Here is a 17,838-nt window from a genome sequence, read left to right as displayed (position 1 = left end):
AGTGTTTGGTCTATTGAAAATCATTGTTGGCAGCCAAAGTAAGCATTAAATAGAGGATGTAGAAAATCATCAATATATTCTCTGTCTATGAAAAGCTTTGTATTGGGGGTTTGGTTTCTTAAACAGTATATATCCTAGATAGCCTGAACTCTTTAATGAATATGTTTACTTATTTTATGATTATGAAGATAATACTGGTGCCTATAGCAATCCTATAGATTTTTGTGGGCTTTATGTGATATAACCCATGAGGAAAGCACTAAATTTACTGTACCCGCTAAGTATTAGCCATTGTTATTATTGTTTTCAGGGTGCCTTCCTGATAGTCTGTTTTTATTAGTTTCTCAATATAATTTATCAACAGTTTGAATTTGTATACAAGAGAGTATGGGTCCTTGGCACTTAACATTACTCATTTTATGATCTTCCAAAAGTATGAGTTTTCTAGTGGGTCTATGTTTACAACATCTCACTCTAAGTAAGAATTGGAAATAGCCAAATTGTATGTCTTAAGCATATTTCTATTGCCTGTAAATTTTTTTACTGTTTTTAATTTCAAATGGATAAAAATGTTTCTGCATTTGTTTTCTTTCCAGCCCCATTCATTCTACACATAGTTACCTTTCTTTTATTACACCTCTCCATTTATTTTCATATGAGAAGCATTTCCCAATACTTAGAGAAAAGTTCCACATGTAGAAATTTGCACTTTTGAAATAGTGGGTTGCTGTGTTAAATAAAACGTATCTGTGTTGGAATTGTCTCAGTGGAGCCTCCTTGGAAATAGCGACCTGGAAAGGCTCCTTTGACTCCGGTCAAGAGTCTGAGATTCAGGCGTGGAGAGAGACCACTGCCCAACCTCAACATGAGCTTGATTTCTCAGACTCCTTTCCTTTTCCCACTGTGGGCCTGATGTTCTTCTCTATTTCGCTGGGATATTTTGGGGACAATATTCAGGCCCACTCTTTTGAGTTGGTGAGAACATGCCATCGGCTACCATGGTAAAAACCTAGTGTTTATTTGTACCCACGAGTTCTTGCTTGTCATTTTGGGTGCCTTCTGCTCTAGGAGACCAGAAGTAGGACATGGATTGTATAATAGATTTTAGCTGCTAAAAATGCATTCCTGCTTAACCTGTGCATACCCTAAATACTGCCTTTAAAAAGAAAGGTAAGACATAAAGCCAATGGGGCTATTTCCTTAAGGATCATGCCAAGCCATGTTAATGGCATATATCTCCCTGGCCTACGTCATGAGAAGTTAGGAAGACTCATGTAGTCACCAGGGTGGTTCGAGAGAAACCAAGTAGTAACTACAGAGCTGCCACAGCACGTACGTTTCTGTGAATTGTCAAGGCAACCCACCACCTACAGCTGGCATTATTTGTGTAAAGTAAGATAAAATTCTGGTTACAAAATGTATAAAATCAATAGAGAAAATAACTTAAGGGAAAGTTAGGTTTCAGTTACGTGTCTGAGTGTCACATGGTCCAGTGATTTTTCTTTTCTTTCCTTTTATTTATTTATTTTTTTTTTTGAGACAGAGTCTCGCTCTGTCACCGAGGATGGAGTGCAGTGGCGTGATCTCGGCTTACTACAATCTCCGCCTCCAGGGTTCCAGCAATTCTCCTGCCTCAGCCTCCCAAGTAGCTGGAACTACAGGCATCCACCACCATGCCCAGCCAATTTTTTTTTTTTGGATTTTTAATAGAGACGGAGTTTAACCGTGTTAGCCAGGATGGCCTCGATCTCCTGGCCTTGTGATCCGCCCGTCTTGGCCTCCCAAAGTGCTGAGGTTATAGGTGCGAGCCACCACGCCCGGCCAGTCCAGTGATTTTTCTGGATGACCATGAAACATTTGATGAGATGAATTTCACGTCAACCTGCCTGACCTTGGTAGTCCCAGATTAGACTCATCAATCAAACAATAGCATCTACTCTAAATATTCAGGTTCCTGGTGTTGGGTTTGCATTTGCACGTCTCTGCAAAATGGTGACAAAGAAGGGGCCCGTCGGTGTGGTCCTGCTGATAGCATGACACCCACTGTTACACAGTAATGCCTTTGAGATTGCTGTCCACGTGATGATGCCAAACACGCAGTCAGCAAGTGTTAGAACTGGGACTCCCTCACTTTAAACAAGGGCACCGAGAGGCAGAAAGCTGCAATCATTTGTTTCAAGTCATCTCCGAATTCTCTGGAGAGCTACCTAGGAGGAAGGTCTTCTCAATGCAGGGCTCCTTCATAGGGACTTTATGTCATTGTCTAGGTTGACTATGTGTGGAAAATCTCACTTAGAAAATTAAAAAAGACAAAAAATAAAAATAAAAAATGAAAAAATGTTTAATATTGGGTAAAAATATCCTCCTGGAAAGTAATGGAAAAATGAAGTTTCCCTGTGTCATGGGTCATTTTTAATACTTTGGAGAGTTAGTCAGAAACTTATAGCACATGTGCAACCTAGCTGATATAACCAAACCCGGCAGAGTAAAGTCTCTCTGACTCTTGGAAGAGACCAAAATAATCAGTAAAATGATTTTGTAATCATCCTCCTGACCATGCCCTTAGTTAAAAATCTAGGAGCAGGTGCCAAGAGGGACTCTAATGCAAGCCAAAAAATTGGAGGCCATGTTGTTATAAGGGCCCAAGCCACATGCTCCCCAGTCAAAGGAGGAAGGGAAAGAGACTCGATCTTGTTGGAGGAAGGACGAGATGTGTGAAAATCGTTTACTGATTTTTTATTGATAGAGGCCGTTTTTGCAATGCTGACTGCCCAATCAGCAAGCCTCACACTTCAGTTATGCCTTTGAGGCTAAAATACATGACTCAATTTGCACATGTTGGATTTTGAAAATGTAAAGCATGAAATTTACACTATCATTGACTCTACTACTCCTTACACAACTTCTGCATCTAATCCTTGGAATGTTGATATTTACCATTTGGAATATGTATCTTAGGCTTAGTGTATTTTCTAACTAATTCCACATTTAATATACATATATTGAAATGTTAGATAATAAAAATGAGATGTTACCTGTTGTCTCACAAATTTGCCTTTCCACTCTTACTAACCCCTAGGATCAGATACTGTTTTGATCATTAACTTTAAAACTAGATGAACAGGTGGCTTTGCCCATTTGTAAACAGGTGTGTTAACTTGTCCCTGGAGAGCAGATACATCATTTCTTGGCTGGCACCATGGGTGTGGATCTCTTAGGAAAAAGGATTGTTTTTGAGCTAATATAATCCCAGGAACAGCATATTAGCTAAAAAAACACTTGGGCAGCAAAACTATCTCCATTCTTGTTCTCAGGACTATGAAAAGAATTGCAAAACATCTTGGAAGATTCAGAATACAAATTCAGTGGAAAATTTCACATGTTAATTCAGTACCAAATGTGCCACATTAAACAAAGGACGAGTAAGATATTGATCTGAAATTTATCTGAGCAAATTATTAAGATTTTATTTCCTATTATATCCAAGAACCTAGCATCAACCAACCCTTCTCACTTTATATAATCTCAGAATTCCATTTTTAAGCAAAGACATGTGGCTTTTTGATGCCTGAGCTACTTAAATTTCCATACTCTGAGAGACTATAAAATGCTAATTCTAACCTAACTTGTCTTTTACAGGGTGTAATGGCAAAATTCTTAATTCTAAATAGGCAGGTATATGCAATCAGGTCTGACTCAAGGGAAATGTGGCAAATAGTCATTGGAATTGTCTGAAATACATGACCAGTTTCTAATTTGAATTCTCCTCTCCTCCTTGTTTTGATGTTTCTGCAGCCAATGGTGAGCCGGTGGATAACCAGGTTGGCAGCCCCTTTCAGCTGTCTGCACTGTGGCAGGACTGCTTATATCACAGAGAAGGCAGAGACAAGTGAATATGACACAGGGGATCTTCCTGTTTGCTTGGAAGGTTGGACCTCAGTCAATAACCTAGGGCTTCACCATGCCAAATCCAAAATGTTCTGTTGTTGATCTCTGGTATCAACAGCTCAGAAACTGCAAAACAGACCCCTGACAGTTACCAACACTTTCCTCCAAACAGCATTCTGTTTACTGTTTCATGTATTCTCAGGTAAGCAAAGGCTTGCTGCGATTGTAACTCTGCATAATGGAAGGGGACAGGGAACGTGTACTTAGAAACCATGATGGATGAGGGCTAACTATCCAGAACCTTCAACAATGTGTAACTCTTGATTTTGTAAGAAGTCAATACACTGAAATCATACGTGCCGTTGAATAGAGAATATAGTGATACAATGCCATGCTGTTGAGTACTGAGTTTTGGAATGGTCACCTGGATTCCTGAAGTACTGATTACCCAGGAAAGGGGCCTCAGGCTTCACTCAACTCTTCTTCTTAAGTCATAAGAATGCTTTAATCTATTTCAAAATGCATTCAAGAAAAGTAAACCTAGAAGTATTTATGATTACCCTTTATCAGAAATATGCATATATATATATATATATATACACACACACACACACAAGTACACACATTACCTGACTTTTTGTGGGGCAGAAATTTGTTACTCAGTTCTATCTCATTTGGCTCTGCACATAGTAGGTACTCAATATATGCACATTGCATTAATTATTCAGTTATGGCACTAAGAGGGAAGGGAGGTGCTGACCTTAAGGGGTCTCGCCTTTTGTCTTCAGCATTGACTTTGATATTTTCTTTCTAGGAGAGGACAGTGAGGAGAGCCCCTGCCTGCCAACCATTGTTACTAACTCCAGCTTGTCTGTCACTGAAAACTTTAAAATGCAGAATCTAAAAATAATTAATATATGTGCAAGTAGGTTCAGAGGGAAGGAGAACAAAAGGGAGAACTGCTACCCCAGTGGCTGGAAAGTCCCACTGGGGTGCAGACATAGTCCCCTGATCTTGAGCACTGAGTGTCTTCCCAGAGTGACGTGTAAAAGCCCCAGAGCCTCTGCCCTGGGGATGAGGGTCTTGGTGTTGGCAGTGTGTCGAGCCTCATCCATGGCTGTCTTTTTCCTACTTTCTTTAGTGTGCTTGGTCTTGCGAAAGTGCTCATACAGTAAGAGGATGAGAGGGATGGACAGGGTTAAATTCATGACATGGTGCTCATTCACACCACAGTAGCCATAGGAACACTACAATTAGGCATAAAATTTTATTTCTGTGAAATAAACTCTAAGTCCTAAAAAAAGAAAAAGAAAAAAAAAAGCCAGCAAAGAAAGGAATTTCCCTTGGGGGGTGGGGGAGACAAGCAAAAACCAGTTACTCTTGAAGAGAAACAGCACAACACTGTTAGAACAACTACCATCATTGACACCAGCCCACAGGATATGAGGCCAAAAACAGGTTTGAATCCAGAAAATACAAGTCATTATGACTTATCCTATTGATCACTGAAAAATCAGAACCACTGAATAATACACCTAGTTTCTACATTTCCAAGTTATTTCCAAGTACAAGTGGTCTCTGTCTCATGAAGGAAGTCAGCAAGTCTATCTGTAGGAAAGGCTGGTTCAGAGGAAGCCACAATCAGCTGCCATTAGCACATACAGCAGAACAGTTTCATTCTTGCCATCCCTTATAATCATTTCCCCCTCGCTCCTGCAACTGGTGATGAGCAACGCTTTCCACGACCCAGACAACAAACAGCTGGATGGATGCCAGGAGACCATACATCCGTGGTCTACCATGCCCTTTTTAATCAACTTCCTAATTAAAAAATGCCATGCTGGCATGAGGTATGAAGGGAGTAGGCTTGGAATATATTTTACAAAATAGCATCCCCTAATCCTGGGGTTGTTGAAAATCTGTGTTCTTACAGATGTTGATGAGTTTTTCTGGTGCAGAGATAGAATCAATTTGCCTGTGCCTGGCCCTCAAGACATATTAAATTTATCCTGGAGGAAACTGGATTCTGAAAAGCTCTTGCCCAGATGCATTAGGGCAGGTGGGAGTTTCAGAGAAGCACAGGGTCCACCGGCAGATGCGGCACTGATTTCCGAATGTTCACAATCTACCAGACAGCTCCAGAGCAGACTCGGTTTGATGGCTCTCTATGGGGTGCCCTGCAGACTCGCTTATTTCTACAACCAGTCTGGCTAGCATTGTTTCATGGCAACAATGCTCTGTGCTTTCAGCTTCTGTTCAGATGGCACAGGCTGGTGGAATTTGTGCACCAGGGAGGGGAAGTTGGGCCAAATTTAAAGTCAGCCCCTAAGAATGGTTTATTGCTTTTAGGGTTCAGTGGTGTGGTAGCCCCTGGAGTCAAGAGGTGATGCCGACTTTTGAAAAACGATTCTGTTGAGGGCCATTAAAACACACTATGCATTTAGGTTGAGATAACGGCATGGAGGCACCACTCAGAACAGTGTTTGAGCTAGAAATCCTATGATGAAAATCTTTGTCAATGTACTAAAAAAAAAGACCCCCATAAATTATTAATTCATGAGTTGTTTGATTTAGAGTCCTAAACCTGACATTCCACACTTGAAAATTTCTCAAGCAAATGCCCAATATCCTTGAGGTAATTTTCTTTAAAGAAATTGGAGTGTTCTATGTAAACAGTCAGACTTCAGTAAAAAGCAGTCAGTATGTAATATTGAGTCCTAAAGTTCTTTCAACTATATTAATGAGTGCACAAACACATCTAAAGCAGGTTTACATGGCACACATACTAACCCCATGGCTCAAATATTGTCAGCTTACACACATTTTCACACTGGCATTTAAAAAATACACATATACACGCACTCACAAAATCATGGAAGAGGGGAATTATAGTACTCCTAAGAGAGTGAAAATACACGACAGTACTGAATTTTAAAAGGAATAGAGTCAAATAACCTTTTGAATAGAAAATATTTACCTGTTTTTTTTTTCTTTCACAATCAGTGGAAACCTCACCAAAGCAATGTCCTCTATGGCTTCGGTGAGCAGAGCAGGCCCACTGAGACAGCAGATGCCCCACACTGACCAGTGTTGCCTACACAGGGTACTTAAGTCAAAGACTGCTTCATCTTTGAACTAATATTTTGGAATCACAACAATTGATTAAAAATTTTGCCATGAAAGGCTGCTTTTCTTTCCAAAGTTGACACTCAACCTTAAAGTGCAACTAGACAGGGAAAAATTCCCTTAGAAATCACCTTTTCAGACAGGTGCACATCACCCTGTTTCCAGTCCTGGGACCTTTCATTGTCTTTGCCCATGAGCCTGCTCCACAGCCTGAGAACAAACGTGACGGAGAGTGGCACGCAGGGCTCCGTGGAGTGGAGACTAATATGACACAATTTTGACCCTAAAAAAAAACAAACAAAATAGCTGGGCTCCACCTTTGAAGGCAGCCAGGCACAAAGAGCATCGTGGAGAAGGGGCTTTCAGGGATCTCTGCATAGAAATGCACAAGGTGAGGTTAAAAAGTAAATGCTGATATTTTGCCCCAAGAAAGTTATAAACCACCATCATAAAGCTAAAAGCAGCTATATTAATCATATAAAGCTTGGTTCAACTCTAAAATGAAATGTAGCAATGAGAAAATAATGGAACTATGACTTTATGACTTTTCTCTAGGTAAGATTTCATGAATCTGCTTGAAAACAATCTGATATTTAAAACTGCTTGAGTTAAATTTTTAAAAACTCAATTTTTTTCCTCATTCTAGTTTACCAGCAAATTTAAAAATGAAATAGAAAAGGAAATGTGTCTGTGTGTATAAACACACACATTGAAAAAACAATAGATAATTTATCTATTATGCAGAAAAAGCTCAATGTGAGTACTAAGAAACTTGCAGGATGAGAGGGAAAATGATCAAAAGCAAGTTTCAGCAGCTTCACATGAAGGGTTAATATGTTTTTAAATATCTTGTGTTTGAGGTTTAGATTCATTAAAGGTGGTTTCTTTCTTTTTTGAAAAGATATATTTTTTTAAACAGAAAATTTTTCCCCTCCCCCCAAAAGTTGTATTTTCTGTCAAATATTCACTGTTATTGTTTAAAGCAAACAGCTAAAGTAAAGCAACTCTTTAGAAAAAAAGCTTAAAATAAAAGCAAAATAAAATCAAGTGATCTAAAATATTCAGGAATCTATAAAAAGACAGTTAAAGAATAACAATTTCTACTTGAGTTCTACCTAAAAAGCAGGTGAAATAATTAGGTCAGTTAAAATGAAAAATCTTGCCTTTTAGGGAGAATAGGAATTATTAAAACAGGATAGAACTATTTATCAGTGAATTCCTACCATGGAAGTATAATTAACTAAATATTAAAACACCCATATTGCAGTAGTACAGTCACAGAATTATATAAGAAATGTGTCACTGATGACAATAGAAAATTAGGATTCCAGCAGGCTCTTTATTCTTACTTCTCAACTCAGAAGACTGATTTGCAAAAATGATCTCCATTTTTCTGAAAAGAACTCAGAGTATCACTGTGTGCTAATTTCTACATTTCCTAGTTGTAGATGCTACAGATCAATAGAAACTTCAGTTCAATTTTCACAATCTCCAGTTAGTTAAATTAGCTAAAATCATCTTCCAGCTAGGAAAAATACATACTAGTCAAAACTAATTATGTCTGGGCTTTAATTGAAACAACATTTGCTAATTTTGCTGGTCTCGATGCACGGTTTCAGAAAATATTAATTAAACACATTGAATAATGGCTGCTGTAAGTTTCTAAAAACAGTCATCTCTAAACAGTTAATTTCCACTTCAGACACATGCACACGAAGACGGATCAAGCCGCTACCCCAAACCAGCAGCAAATGACTATTCTTTTGTTACTGACCATCAAGAGTTCAACTTTGCTCCACTTTGGGAAGTGGAACAAACGCTCTGGAGAAGACAGGGAGCACAGGACATATTTACCTGGAGGGGATATCAAAGAGCAGCCTCAAGACTTGCAAAACAAAGTCGTCCCAATGAATTATCTGTGCCTGCAGCCGCACTTGGCACCTTCGGCTAAACCAGCGTCTGACAAGCAGTTGTTCCCACGGCAGCCACCCCTGCCTTCCATCTTAGGGACTCACCCAGAAAATTCTCCAACCTGCTCCACGACTACAAAACTCTTCTAATGCTTTTGAACGCCCACCATTTGTTCTCCATTCATCCAATCAACTTTCCACTGCACATCTTCTCTCTCTACCGGCGCCCAGGCAAAGGACCACTTCTCATCTGTATGCTAATTATTTTGCCACATGGACAAAAGTAATAATGCTTTCAGACAGGAAACTAACAGGCCTGAAGTCGAAGATGGAAATTAATAAGTTGACACCACTAAACGACAGGGAAGACGGGCATGCGTACAGCGCTCTGCCGGGCGGGTGAAGTGCAGCCTCCATCAAAAGGCAGCAGACAGACAGCGCCGGGCTGCGAGTCCCGCCTGTGCTGCGTGCATCAGGCTCACGCTCCCTTAGAGACCACATCGCTGCAGCAGAAGAGCCTCGGAAGCATCCTGCTGACTTACCCTGTCTCAGGCTGCCTCCTTGAAGCAACACAAAACATATCCACTTCCCCAAATCCTAAGGTGGGAGGGAACTTCACTGCTGATCTAGATATTTTTCAAGCTACAGCTGTGGATTAAACCAGTAATTTCTAACCTTCCTGTGTATCAAGCTTGCAACACAGTCAGACACGAGTGGAGATGTGTGCTGTATGCTGCTTGCCTTGTACCCACAGGCCCCTAAATCTCTAGAGCAGAATGTGTATCATGAGCAGTGCTGTATTTAATGTAATAGATGAGAACTGTAAATACCGGAGTCAGGCTGTTAGCAGCTACCAGCTAGGCAATACGTCTAAAAATACCTCCCCTATCATTGATGTTATGGTAAATTCATGCTGTGGCCAAAGAAACCTCACAGAAGTAAGCTGAACCTACAGTATTTTAGATGGCATTGCTGGTTAACATTCAAGCAAAACAAAAAGAGGTTCCAAAGCCTGTCACTTCTTAAAATAAAAGAATGGTGACACAAGAGTTAACTCTAACCAATTCTTAAAATCGTTTTCGGGTTGCCAACCTCACTATATTATTCTGTTTCAGTATGAGCTTCTTGTATCACTTTCTTTTAAAACAAAAGCTATGAAACTACTTGTCTAAGAAAGTTAAAACATTTTTCACCTTTTATTATTGTTTGAAGAAAAAAATATAGAAAAAGTTTTCTTTGAAAAGACAAGACCTAATAAGGTTTTTAAAATAACTAAGGGAACATAGATACCTGATGTTCATTAGCATTTTTTTCTGGCTTAAAAAAGTGCTGATTTTATAAATGGCTTCTTGAGTCAAGCCATAGATGTTTTACTCTGGTGGTGACTATACCGTTTCACTCTCTGCAAACCTCTCTCCTATAACACTCACCGCTATGAAAGGCTACATTAAATCATAAAGGCTACTTTAGCACCTCCCACCCTCGCCCCTGGAAACTAGCCTTGAATACACAGACTCATGTTTAACAACAACTCCGGGCAGCATGCAGACATAGCAGTGCCCACAATGGCATTACACTGAAGGAGAAGCTCTTTTGAGAGAGGGTCCATTGTTGGCGCGTTCACACGCCTAACCAAGAGACTTTAGGAAGTGTTGTGTATGCAATCAAATGAGAGCTGGAGATAGGCAGGCAGGTGGAGAAACAACTATTTTTGAAGTACTTAAGAGAAGAACTGGGAGCTGCAACCACCAGGCAAATTAAAAAAAAAAAAAATCCTATGTAACCTTTACAATAAAAGGAAAGAGGTACCTTTTTGTGGAAGAGCTGGTGGCCATCAAGCCAAATCCTGTTCCGCAGTCTGCTTCTCACCCACGCAGGGCTCTGTCTGCCGTGGAGAGACCATCGCACGTGCTGGTCACAGTTCCCTCTGTGTTTCCATTCCATTCACCCCTACCCTCTGGCGCCCGCACTCCACCAGCCCACTATCCACAGTGAGTGAGAGTCGAGAGCAGAACAGCACGAGGGAGCAGCCACTGCAGGCTTTCCACAGAGCACAGCTCTGACTGTGGTTTCCGTGGGGAGACTGACAGAGAAGCCCCAAGTTACCAGGAACACCCTCTTCCAGCTCTCACAGGTAATTCCTCTGAAGACCGAGCTCTTCCCTGATGTGTTGGGACCAGACTTACTGGTTACTATAGAGGCTGCAATTCCCTTCCCATCGAGCCCTGCTAGACACCACTGCAGTCTGAAAGCAAGGAAAGCTTTAAGAGAATGTCCTGTACCATTCCATCTTCTCACAACACAATACTCCTTACAGTAAGACTAAAATATCCCCCCCCCAACTTTTCCAATAATCACCACGTGGGGAGCAGAGATTATTTTAAAAGAGGTACATGGTAGGAAAATTTTCCTAGCAGAACAGCCTAATACAGCAATGCTTATCACTCTTTCTCTATCTAATAAATAAGCATTCATGCATTCTTTCTAGTTTTATAACACCTGGCTTACGTTTTCTCTGCCATCTCTGATTACTTCTACAGATACCCTGAGGACTCATTATGATGTCAAAGCCAAAAACACTTCCATTGTGGAAACATGCATAGAAAAATCACTGTGTATGCTTGAACAATGCAGGTGTGAAAGAAACACAGAGAGAAGAGAGGGTGGCAAAACAGACAAACAGGGACCAAGTTAAAGAGAGAGGGGGCAGAAGAGAGAGAAAGGAAAGTGGAGAGAAAGAGAGAGAAGAGACAAGACACAAAGATATTACAAACAGAACCACATTGCATTGAAATAGCCCACTGATGGAAAAAATGGATAGCTGTTGCCTTTAAATAATCTAATATCAGAAAAAATCATACAATAAAATACTATAAAAGTAGAATATTTGTATTATTTCATATGAGTTATGGTCACTATAGGCAATATTTTAAATATGGGGGTGGTATGCCAATTTAAAATATCTTTTTCATACCAGCAACCATGATATGTAGGTATGACACTGCCCCCGACCACACACACACAAACACAAACCTACATCTATTTTCTTCTTCAAGTTTGTGGTATCTTTTGTCTTCAGTTTTGTTTGGAAGAAATGCAGATCAATGTCAGGTGTTGTGTTGTGGTACAGAATACAGTATGATGAAACTTAGCTTGGTGAAAAATATGTTATTTGCAAGTTTTTGTTCAAGTTTATCCTCAGTTACTCCTTTCTAAAGAATACTACACAACTTTTCAAATAAAAAAGAAGATATTCAAAAAAAGAACTCTTAAAAACTTGAAAATAGGAAAATGCATAACATCATTGCGATCAAATTATGCTATGGAGTAATTTGATTATAAAAATTTACCAAAACTGTAGATCTCTCTTTCTGAGTCTACCATTCATTTGCCTCCTGAACAGAGTTCTGGTGAGACTTTGCATCAAGGTAGACTTCCTGGCAAAGGACAACATGCATTGGAAACACTGGTTATTGATTGAAAATTATAGCCCTGGTCTAAAAGGGACACCCAGCCAAACCAAACTGTAAGTGCAAAGAAGAGTGGTCATTATCAAAGAGCATCTGACTAGTCCCTCTAATTCCACAGAGGAGTTTTTTTAATATAAAATATTTAAAGGTAAATAAGCCTTTAAGTTGTTTGAAGTTAAAATGTATCCACTAAAATATATAACAAGTAAACAAAGTCTTTCAGATTGTATATTATGTATTTCTAAAATAATGTCTCTCCCTCAAATTAAATTGGCTTACAGGTAGAGTTGGAAATCTAGTTTATGCATGTGACTTTGAAAACATTATTTACTTGACAAAATTAATTTTTCACAGAGAAGTAATTGGCTTTTAAAATTATAAATGTAAAGTATTTATAAAAGCAGCTGAACAAATAATCAGATTATTAATTCAATTTTTTAATTTTAAGTATAATTGTAACAAATAGAAAAACTTTACAAATCTTTGAAATTGCATAATCACTTATTTCTTTTCCCTAATCTACTAAACATTGACACAGAAAGCAGACAGAAAACATCAGACAGTGAAATAATTGGGTATATTCAAGAGTAAGGTACAAAATAGAAACATTTTCAAGAGAGTAAAAAATAAATAAATAAATTAGGTGAAAAACATAACAGGGACAGTGAAAACAGCATATTAAAGAAGTCTCATTCTCTGAAACTATCCACATAGTCCTAAGGTCATGCTTTGACAGCTTTTATAACCCCGAAGAAGACTAGGTACTCATATTCCTTTAATAATTTTTGTACACCACTCGTATGTGGTCACAAATCATTGGGCCTTTACCTTGATCTCAGCTTCTAACACAAATTTGTGAAATTGGCATAAGTTCTGCTGTTGGATGCAAGTTTAACTCAAGAGAAGTTGAAATTTGTGTGTCATGCATACTTTCTACCTTACTGTGACACCAGATAGTCCTGGTGCATCTTTTCAAAGATGAATTTTATTAATAATTACATGTATTTGGATAAAATTTTCCAGTTGAAAAGTAATAATGTTTACAATTTTCCAACCCACAACTATACATATATACAAGTAATTTTTAACATATTGATATGTTTGAATATTTGGAAATAGAGTAAAATATGTGTATAATGGCAGATGGAAAGTCTTTACTAAATAAAAATGTTCAAGTATAGATATCTTTGCTGCCACCATCTTCAAAACATCCAAATGTGACCATGAAGGCTTCTCCTACTTCTACCTCAACTAGCACAATCATTAAGGTGATGAAAGTGAGCCATTTTCACATTGCCAATAAACTAGGAGGAAGTCAGTCACTGTTGAATGCAATCGCTATCAGCTGCGGACAGCTCCTGGTGCTGAAAGGGAAGGCAGAGAAGCCTGCTCACAATAGCTCACTCCACCAGCCTTTGAAAAATCACAGCAAAACTGAATGAGGTGGCAAGTGCTCAGCCTGAATAGCACTGTCTACAGAACAATGGCAGCCAACTCTAAATCCTACTATAATCACATTAATGAGATTAATCAGTGAATTAGCAGCAGTCAAATGTCAGGGAGGCAAGGAAGAATCCAACCAAGATTGGTAATTAACTTTTTGGGGGTGGGGGTGGGGAGGAGAGAAAAATCAATTGTGCTATCTCATAGGTTTTTTTAGATGTTGATAATTTTGATTCACGAATCTGAAGACTATATGTACAGATCAAAAGACAACAACATAATCCTTCATATTATAATATAGATCCAGATCTCATATTACTGATTCTTAAAGTATAGTCCTCTGAGAAAGCTGATGTCACTTTAAATAATCTTCATAATCTATCAGAATTTTATTGTTTTAAATTCTTTAAATGCACAATTAATATTTAAAATAAACTTATTTCTCTGAAAATCAAGCTAAAATATAAAGAAGTATGGCTGATTAAAAGCAGAAGGATTATATAACAACTGTTATTGTTTATGAAAAGTGTATGATAGTATGGTAAGAGTTTTCAAAGTGCAATCAAGTAAAGTACCATCACACACACACATCAGTAGTGGTCTATGTTAGTTAATAAAGAAAATTTATCACTCAAGTATAACTTTAAGGAGACTTTTAAGCAATTAACTTACTGCATTTGAGGTGATAGAATCATACATGTTCTTTTAGGTCAATCAGAAAAAACAAACTTCCTTTTTTTCTGGAATGTTTCTCTTAGTAGCATTTATAACTTACAATCAACACTTTGGATTCAAAGTTCTTGAGAGGTGAAAACTTATAGGAATGCAATGCTGTTTTTTTTTGAAAAGGAATATTTTATAAAACACTTTTCTTTTAAAAATAATTACATTTTTATCTGTATGGGAGACATGACTTTATTATTTTTAAAGCTACATGACACTAAATGAAGTTGAACAATTAGAAAGACACTCACATGCCTGTAAGGGTAGTTTTGGGATGCTTTGGTCTATGACGTTAATTTTGTTTAGTAGAAAATATAAACATTTGAACAAAAAGGCTCTTATATAAAATAGTTTTACTCTAAGTAACTTAGAAATTATTTAGCTTATATAGCTTTGATGGTACAAGAAATTGTCATGGTTAATACTAAATTCAAAATCTGTTCTCTATATTTTATATAGCTAACTTTCATATAAATATTTACATATATATTTTTGCTTTATTCAGATCTATCTTAAAACTAAAGTGTAGAGTTTAAACTTTTAGTTTATTAATTTAGGTGTTACAAAAAGACATATTTCTGTTATAAATAACATTTTCTTTCATTATTATGAACTTCAAACATTTAAGTTAAATTTAAAAATCTTTATTTGAGTTTCTCCACTTAAACAATATAAATCAACTTTCTTCTTACCATTAGGTAAATTCATCCAAAATATCTAACATTTTAATTGCCTTTGCATAAAATGATGTGCTTCATTTGTAATGTAAAGTAATCCAGTAAAGTCTCTGGGAAGTTTTTGTTTCAGTATCCTCTTATCCTCCAAACACCATACATGCACCCCGTTTTGTTTTTGTTTCTTTTTTTCTTAATAAACAACATCACAGTTAAGTCATGCAACCTAATACCCATTTTAGTTTAAAGACAGATTTTTTTGTGGATTACAAAGCCTCCAGTCCAGGAACATTTCAGCTACCAGCCATGCTATAAAAATAACTTTAAAAAGGAGCAGACAATGGAATAGCAGCCGCAGCCCTTGAGCTACGGTAAAACACATCCTGCTCACTAAGTTCCCCGAAAAATTAACCTAACGAACATCACGTACCTCACAATGACCACAACCGCTCACAAGCGAAAGACAAGTTCAATTTTGGTAACTGTGCTGGCTCAAAACACACAGACAGGGAAGAAAACCCTGTTCCACCACAAGTTAGAAAGGATGATGAGACACATGCATGCCACCGAGACGCAGAAAAGGTGGCTTTTTGTCTTCAGTGAGTGTGGATATCATAACCCATAGTCCAGGGAATGAAAAAATTAAAATGCACCCACCAACAATGAGCGAAAAACCAGGGGGGCTTCAAGAAGACTGCAGGGAAAAGCTCTCTCACTGTTTAGTGTGCAGTAGCTTAGGGGAAAAAAAAATGTCGCCCGGGCAGGAATGACAAATGCAGCGCGATAGGCTCGCAGGCCTCAGGGATCTGTTTGACTTCCACACACCCCCATGCACACGCTCCCACTCATCCTCTCCTAGGCTTTTTTTTTTTTCCACATTTTTTTTCACAAGCTCCAAATCCCCGGCATATGACCTTCTGTTAAATAGATAAAAAAAAAATTGCTTATCAGTCATGCAAATGAGGCTGAATTCATTTTCCACAACAGATGGCCTCATAGATAATGATGATGGAAGAGAGAAAATTGAATGTCTCTCACAAGGTGGCCATGGCAACCGAGAGCAGAATAATATCAATAATAAACTCACTGCATAATAAGGTTGTCAGTCCTACAAATCAAAGTCTCCAGCTAAATCAGGTATACCACCCCAGCTAGTTACCAGGTAAATAGTACACACACACACACACACACACACACACACACACACACACACTTCCACAGAGTGGCTTGAAATCTTTCATGGTCACTGTAAAATGTGTACGTGTGTGTGTCTGTTGGTGGCAAGAAGGGGTTGGGGGAGAGAATAGTTGGATAATGAAATGACAATGTGACTTTTTTCTTTTCCTTTCCTTTCATTATGTTTTCTGCAATAGACTCGGTTTCATGCAGGACCTTCTAACTAGCCATATTGAAATCGGGATGCGGTGCTGAAGGCTTTCTCTCCTCCCTCTGCCTCCGCGCTCTCGCTCTGATGTGCTGCATTGATGCAATAGCAGCTCGCCTCAGGCTTCCACCTTGGCTCCCAGGGGGACATCCTGCAAAATGAATCAGCAGCCATCCTGAGCAGGCTGATTAAAATGAAAATGGCAAGGCACATGTCTGGGCGGAACTGGAGCTCAGCTTTGCTGCTTGTCTGGCAAGCATGCTCAATATAGCTCTTGCTAATAATGGCTTACTGCCTTTCATTTTTTAAAAAGGTATCACCCTTTTTCCCCTTCACTGACTGGTGTTGTCTGTGTGTGTGTGGTGTGTGTGTGTGTGTGCACGTATGTGCGCGTGCATGTCGCGGGGGGAAACGAGAATGGATGGTTCTATTCTTCTAATTTTCTGCTGCTCACATGCAGACTGCCTGCCTGACAGCACCATTATTTTAACACTGAACTTACTTCAGCTTTTCTTTTGGGACAGGGTGAGGGGGCGGTTGATAAATCTTGGGGCAGAAGGGCTAGTTTTAAAATCAAGCTGCCTAAAAGGCCCAGACAAGATTTTTACACTCCAGATTCAATAATTTCTAACCAAATCTGAGGCAACAGACCTCGAGAGAACTCCAATGCTCTGCTTCACAGGCTCACAGTTGGACATGCTGAAACACAGCCTATGAAGAAACCTATTTCTGTTTCGAGCATTTGCAACCAGCCTGTTACTGTATCCTAGATATTATGCAACACAGAGAATTAAAATAGAGAAAGCTACTAGCTAATAAAATAATCGAACACAATTGAAAAAATAAATCTTGGATATTTTGTTGTTTAAAATTCTTAGGCATAGCTTCAAGATTGCCCTCAAATAAGCTTTACTTTGCAGCATCTCTGCCGAGTATTCCAGGGTTTTTCAAGGCATTCTGGAAATTAGACCATTATCGCCTCTCAAAAACAATTGTTGAAAAATTAGAACGAATAATTTTTCTAAACTCATTTTACTCTACTTCTCCTATACATCTTATTCTATGTTATAAACAGTCTTTAAATTTTGCTAAATTGTCAGTTTTGGTTTCCTTTGGTAACAGATACTTGATTTTTGTATAAAACTATCTATCTACTTATTTTTGTCTTTGTAATTCCTATTTCTGAGACGTGATATTTTTTTCTTCTGAGCTCTAGCCCT

The 17,838-nt window shown here is 38.5% G+C and overlaps 1 protein-coding gene across 17 annotated transcripts in view; it reads right to left on the bottom strand.

Moving 5' to 3' along the window:
• The window catches only part of MYT1L (myelin transcription factor 1 like), a 560,909-nt gene extending 544,862 nt beyond the window's left edge, over positions 1 to 16,047 (bottom strand). For 3 of the 17 annotated variants that reach the window (XM_024927654.5, XM_034952513.4, XM_024927660.5), the window contains exon 1: positions 10,734 to 11,163. The gene's annotated coding sequence lies outside the window, so the exon portion shown is untranslated. The other 14 variants (XM_034952505.4, XM_055108317.3, XM_055108313.3 and 11 more) reach the window with 11 other exon arrangements.
• Between the last annotated feature and the right edge of the window lie 1,791 nt (positions 16,048 to 17,838).

Source organism: Pan paniscus, chromosome 12 (assembly GCF_029289425.2).
Source record: "Pan paniscus chromosome 12, NHGRI_mPanPan1-v2.0_pri, whole genome shotgun sequence".
In the NCBI taxonomy this organism is placed as follows: domain Eukaryota; kingdom Metazoa; phylum Chordata; class Mammalia; order Primates; family Hominidae; genus Pan; species Pan paniscus.
This window is presented reverse-complemented; position numbering and strand designations above follow the sequence as displayed.